The following is a 6,497-nucleotide window of genomic DNA, read 5'->3' on the forward strand; positions in this document are numbered from 1 at the left end:
GCGAGGCGCCCGCGGGCGCATGCGCTGTAGGGCGCTCGCCCCGCGCCCGCCCTTCGCCGTTCACCTCAGGCTGCGGCGGGGCCGGAGGGGAGCGCGGAGCGCAGGTGAGGCGCGGGGCGGGGGCGCCGCCGCGCATGCGCAGGGGCCGGCACCCCGCGGGGCTCAGGTGAGGCGGCGCGCGGCGGGAAGGCGGGAGAGGGTGTTGGCTCCCCTCAGCGCGGGCCCGACCGTTACTCTGCTGAGGTAATTAGAGAGGCCGCCCTAATTGCAGTCAGTTGAGCCGGGTGAGCTGTGGCGAGCGCTCCGCCGTGCTGCGGCTAACCCCGACCCACACCTCACCTTGCCTCGCTCCGTGAGCACCTCTGTCACTCCAGTGAAGGCCTCTGGTCGCAGCGCTGCCGCCGGCAGCCGGGGGCATAATGGCCGTAATGAGAGCCGGGTCGGCACCAGGCCTGCGAGCCCCGGCCCTCACGGATAAACGGGGGTAACGCTTCACGCAGCGGCTGCGGCCTCGGCATGAGGCACGTTTTCAAGGACCGTGTGTTGCGGAGGTGATAAAACCGCTCCTCAGGAGCCAGGTAAGGCCTTTGAAAAGGCCTCACCAGTGAGGCCATATCTGTTTTACAGTAGCCAGAGGAGTCAGTCATTCCTGTTGTGATGCCAAACCCCATCTCACACTTGTTCAAACCTTCCTCACCCCTAGAAATGCTGATAACTACTTAACTCTGGCCTGTGGTTTTCTGGTTACACCAACCTGCGGGGCCAAAGCCTGATGTACAAGGGAGATGTGACAAGAAGTAAAGAAATGTTTTTTTGCTGGTGGAGATCTCTGTCAGTGCTGAGTATGGGGCTCGCAGAAGGATGTGAGGAGGATCAGAGCTGCAGCTTTCCAGGCTTGGCACTGAATTTCACAGGGGTATCACCTTCTCCGGGAAGCTGTGAAGACTACTCCATAGCCCTGAAAACCACTGCTGAGCGCTGTGTAGGAGGGAAGAGCACTGCTGTGGTTTAGGTTTGGCTGCCGTGAAAGAATTAGAGAGAGTAGCAGGAAAAAGGGGGAAGGGCACCAGCCCCTTTGGTAGTATTAGTTGCTTCTTTGGTACTTGAGGAATCCCTTATGCTCTGTAGCTTTGGCTTCCTCTTTCACTTCTTGCATTCCTACTGTACTCCACTTTTTAAATCCTGTAGTCTGCAATCCTTTCTCTGCCAGTGGTTTGTTTTCTCATCTGCTTTGTTTGCTGCAAATACCCCTCCCAGCAGTGCAGGGCGCTTGATTTGAGGTTCTACAAAAAATATCTGTACACCCTCATTCCCCTGAAGCACATGCCAGACCTGCTCTTGAACATAAACCCCAGATTTGAGCTCCCTGTGCAGAACAGGGATTGGGGCTTGAGTCAAAGTTCACAATCAAATGAAAAGGGCAGGGTAGGCTGGGGAAGCCCCATGGTGGGGATAAATCAATGCTGGCAGTTTTCTTCTTGCCCCAGGAACCCCTGCTGTGAAAGGCTGGGTAAACAGCAGAGCATGGCTCCTGTTACTCTGATCAGCCCCATGGGAGCTGTTACTAGCTGGCCCAGTTCAGAGGAGGCTTCAGGCTGCTCTAACCTTTGCTGGGATAGTGTGTAGCTGGAGGGGGAAGAGGCGGCCAGGAGAGACCCTGGGCTTTGAAAGCACGGGCATTGCTCCATCGGAGTGTACTATCCAGTGCAGTACAGTTTCTTTAGAATAAATGGAGGATGTCAGGGGATGAGGTGCTGCTGTTGGTTAACTCTGTGCATGTTAAGGATGCCATGGAGTAAAATTTCCTGTTTTGAAAAGAGCAGGAAGAAAAATGCTGGGGATCTTTATCCTGGAGGGTGAGTGACAGGACATCTCTTTCAAATGTGGAATTTCAGAAGAGGAGCAAGTGAGGAACGTTGGAAAACAGTGGGCACTCCTGTGCAAAGAGGTACGGATAAGGAGTAAAGCCATCAACGTGTTAAACCTACGGAAGTGAAGATACTGCTGGTGTCTGTCCATGGGACAGTAGGCCAGAGCCTTGATGGCCTCTCTCTCTCCAGCACGTGAGGAGAGCATGTGGTCTCCTGGGCTGTTTTTCAGTTCCCTCTTCTCTGTTGCAATTTGTGGTTTTCTAACCTGGCTTCTGTATCCTGAGCCTGCAGCATGAGGTCCCCTGACTGCTGGAGCCTTCGCAGGAGCCTTTCCCAACAAAGGTGCTCTGCATTCTCAGCTTCAGATGATGTCAGTGAGTATTATTTCACTCCCCCCAAAGAAGGGCTATGCAGAGATTACAAGACAGTGTTAAGTCCTCCTTAGTGGACACCATGACTCTGAATAGGGAGAGTTTAAAAAGAAAAATGTGAAATCAGGGACCAAGTGCAAATGTCCTTGGACGCTGAAGCCCTTTTGACATGATGAAACTGAAGCACTTGTCCTCACAGCCCTGCTTGTGTCCTGTTGGTAGCCGTGGTGGCGTAGGGAAGAGACAGAGGTAGGCAAGAGTAACTCTTTAGGCTCCCTGCAGGGTTTGGCTCCTTAACGCCCAGGGCACCCAGCAGTCGCACACTTTGTTCCGTGGGTGTTTGGCTAATGGAGGGTGACAGCTCTTCGTGCTGCTCCCAGGGAGTGATCCAGCTGAGAGGCTGGCTGTGGCACTCAGCCCCGTTCCCACAAGGAAGCCTGCTTCAGCTATTTACATCCCTGTCTTTGATCTAGCTTTTGACATGAAAAGACATGTCAGCCAGGTAAAGGGAAACAAACAGAATGCAGCAACAGCCTCACATCTCTGCTTGTACATGAACTGCGCCCTGGCGCACACCTGCCTCACAGCCACAGATCCTTATCGACCCTCTGATTTCCTTGCTGTCATCTCTGCTTTCCCTTCATGCCGGTGAGGAACTTCTAGGGGCAAGTATCTGCATCTTGGTCACTGCTCAGTAAGATGCTGTAGCTCCTGTGTTCCCTCTATCTGGCATCTCCCTTCTCTCTTGAGTACCACCAGTGTGGGAAATGCCCTCCATTTCCTCCTTGTTGCACATGGTGCCAGGGATGGACGATACAGATCTTCATTTCCTCCCTAAGCTGCTGCCCTGTTTAATCAGTAGTTGTTTGCAGCTCTCTCCAGAAGTAGCAGTGATGCAGCAGTAGGTGACATTGTCCCTGCCTGGAAACCAGATCTCTTTATTTTTTTTTTTTCCTGCTAAGCAGCTTAGGACCTTTCAGGGTGAAAAGTACAATGAAAGTAAAGAGAATTTGCTGGGCCAAGGGCCACAGACTCAGCAGAAGACAGTGTTACCCACCTGTTTATTTTCTAGAGGACTAGATGTTGTGGACTTGCTGAGAAAGCAAACTTAACAAGTAACAGTGGTGGTGAGATGCAGCGAGCTCTGTGGTGGGGATAAACACTATCAGCAGCTGCAGGATAGCATGGGAAGGAAAGAATCAAACAGAGGTGAACTCATCCTTTTATCAGCCGTTAATTTTCCTGTGGCATGGGCAGGTTTTCCTGGTTTTGCAAAGCTGTGTTTTCCTGGGCCATTCCTGAGCTATCTGCTCGAGTTATATTCTGTGCCTTTCAGGCAGCGAACCTTTAGTAGGGGAAGTGTCTGCCCAGGCTGGGGCCTGCAGAGCCCCATGATCTATACTGCTGAGAGATGGGGCTCAGTTCTCAAGCGTCCTGGACTTTACCCAGGTGGTGTTGACCCTCTGCTTCATCCAGATTCCTCCTGGATGTCTCAAAAACTTGACACAACCAGAGAAGCAACCCTTCTAGCCCTCTTTCTCCCCACAGCGAACAGGGAGATGAGCTACCTTCCTGCTCTCCTACCTGCCTCTTCCTGTGGTGAGAGGTGACTTTTGGTGGCTTACTGGTGCCGGTGACAGGGCCAAGTGGAACAGCACCAGCCCTTCTCCACATGCTTGGTGTTTCACTGAGGCCTCTACACGCTGACAGTTCTGCTTTGGGAACAGCCTTAACTGGGCATGACTTACACTTGGGAGAATGCAGTTGTGACTGGGACTCTTTCTCCTCCCTCAAGGGAGAACAGGCCCTTCCCCAGGAGGAAAACAAGCCAAAGGTGAGAAGAGAAACTGAAGCATGGACACGGTGCTGACACCTTGCTGACCAAGCCTGCAACCCAACCATTTGACTCTCAGATTAATGCTTTATCTTCGAGGTATCTGGCTATGTCCTGCAGGAATCACGATCCTCTCAAGCAATGGGAAAGGAAGCAAAAAGAAAACAAAGGGGTTTTCCTGCTAGCTCTTGTCACAGGAAGCCCTGCACTGTCTAAGGGAGTCACCACAAGTAAGTGCGGAGGCACTGGGCTTTGAGACTACACAGAGCAAAGGAGACGTTCAAGCAGAGGAAATTCCTGTTGCCAATCTCCCTTCTTAACTAGGTCAGTGTGAGGCCACAAAGATGAACTCCAAAGAATACAGTAGCAGAGCTAACACTCATCAGCATCTCCTTGTGCCCAAGTTTAGACCTTTGGAGCAGCAGATTAGAGGTGGAGTTGACATCAGTGAACACCTGAGAAGAAGAACTGCAGACTGAGGATACCCACAGGAGTACCAGTAGCTTTATCTGTGGATACACACAGCTCTCCCTGACAAGTATTTCAGTGAAGCAGTGCAGGCACCTGGGTGCTGAGGGGCAGCTCTTCAGGAACCCAGCATAGCCAGCTGGTTTCTGTGTGGGTATACAGGCTTGGTGCATTAAGGGCTTGAACTCAGCCTGGGAAGGGCAGCAAAAATAAAAAATTCTCTTTGGGTAGCCTTGGTTTTGTGCCTCTTTAAAAATAAGGTAAAATACAGATTCTAAGATACAGCAGTTGGACAAGAACGGGATGAGAGTGAGGGAAACACGGAATTGGACTTTTTAGTGTCTGTTTGATCAGCTCTGGTGTTATGCTGTAATTTCAGGTGGTCTCCCCAGCAGATTGTCTACACGAGGCAAGTTTTAAAATGTGTGCCAGGGTAAAGGCTAAATGGAAGTATCAGCATAACAGGCTGATAGAGACATTTCTGTTCCTGCATTAAAGAACACCTCTGCTCAGGTCAGCATCAGCCGCTACCAAAGCAGTGCAAGGAGAATCCACGTACCTTAGCTGATGAGGAACAACCAAGTTTAAATAGAGTCCTTTTTGTCCCCTGTAAGTCAGGACTTGCTGGACTGAAGTCAGCTCAGTTCTGCTGATGGAAAACAGGCATATGAGGAACGTCTCAGCCCCCAGTGCTGCCTAGTGCCAGGCAAGGAATAATTAAACCAAATTTGGCCCTAAGAATTTCTCCCTCTCTCTCAGCCAAGCTGGGCTCTGGCTTGGCTTAGGACATTATTTCCCACCTGTTTCCTCAAATGCTTTCTCCTACCGCACACTGTGCCGCATCCTCTGTGTTCCAAGACAGGCATTTTCTGTTCCATCTACTTAGACGTAAACAGCACGAAGGAAGCAATAAGGAAACTCCTCCCTATCCCTTGCTTTAACCACTTCAGACATGCTGCCAGCTTGCTGCAGGGTACAAATTATCACAAACACAGGGAGCTCCTTACCTGGAGAGGCTTTGGCTGTGGCACATCAGTGACTGTCAGGGAGCAGATGCCCATTTCAAGGGAGCAGCCGTGCTGCAAATCCCAGCTGCTTCAAGTACTTGTCCATGTGATTGCTTTCAGCCTCTTCACAGACTGGGTGTGCTGGTTATCTATTAAATAGGGAGAGAGAGCACGCGCGAGAGAGGGTGAACACAGAGGAAATCAGGCAGTTTCCTGTTTGTTTATCATGAACAAAAGCTTGTTGGTCTGGTTTGAATGTTGCTAGCGGGCTGGCCCAGTTGCTGCGGCTGGTGCAGAGCTGAGCTCTTCCATGGGCATGAAAGGAAGAAGTAGTCTCCCAGGAAGGAAAAAAGCCAAACCCAAACCTCTCTGGAGGCTTGCATCCAAGGCAAGGTGGTGAGCAGGGAGATTTCATCTTGGTTTGTAGGGCTCTGATGTGTGAAGGTGGCAACCAACTGCTGCTTTGTGGTCTGAAGTAGGGGATGCATTCTGGCAGCAGGCCTCCTCAGACAGGGCCCCTTAGTTGCTCCAGCAGGTCTAGTGTTGCCCATTAATAGCAGACTTTGTCTAAAACCTGGTCCCCATAGCTTAGGTTTTGGGCTGTACTCAGAGAAACACAAGTTATGAGTTTGTGCTGCCAGTACTCTAATCTCTCTGGAGCCATGTAACTACAGGGCTTCAAATTAAAAAACTGCCAAGCTTCTACTAACACTGGGCTCTTTAGGATGGATTCATCTACAGTAACATGGATTCATCGTACTAATGGTCTGGACTTGAGGACTCAATGCTGTTTTCTAACATCAGGCTAAACCACCTTGCACCTCTGAAGTCATGCCTAGACATTTCTGTTGTTCCTGTTCACCTTGAGTTAGTAATAAACTAGAGACAGCCTTTGGCAGGTGGGAAAGGAGGAATGCTCAAAGGGCTGCAAGGAGACAGGCTGCAA

This window comes from Colius striatus, chromosome Z (genome assembly GCF_028858725.1).
Source record: "Colius striatus isolate bColStr4 chromosome Z, bColStr4.1.hap1, whole genome shotgun sequence".
NCBI lineage: Eukaryota > Metazoa > Chordata > Aves > Coliiformes > Coliidae > Colius > Colius striatus.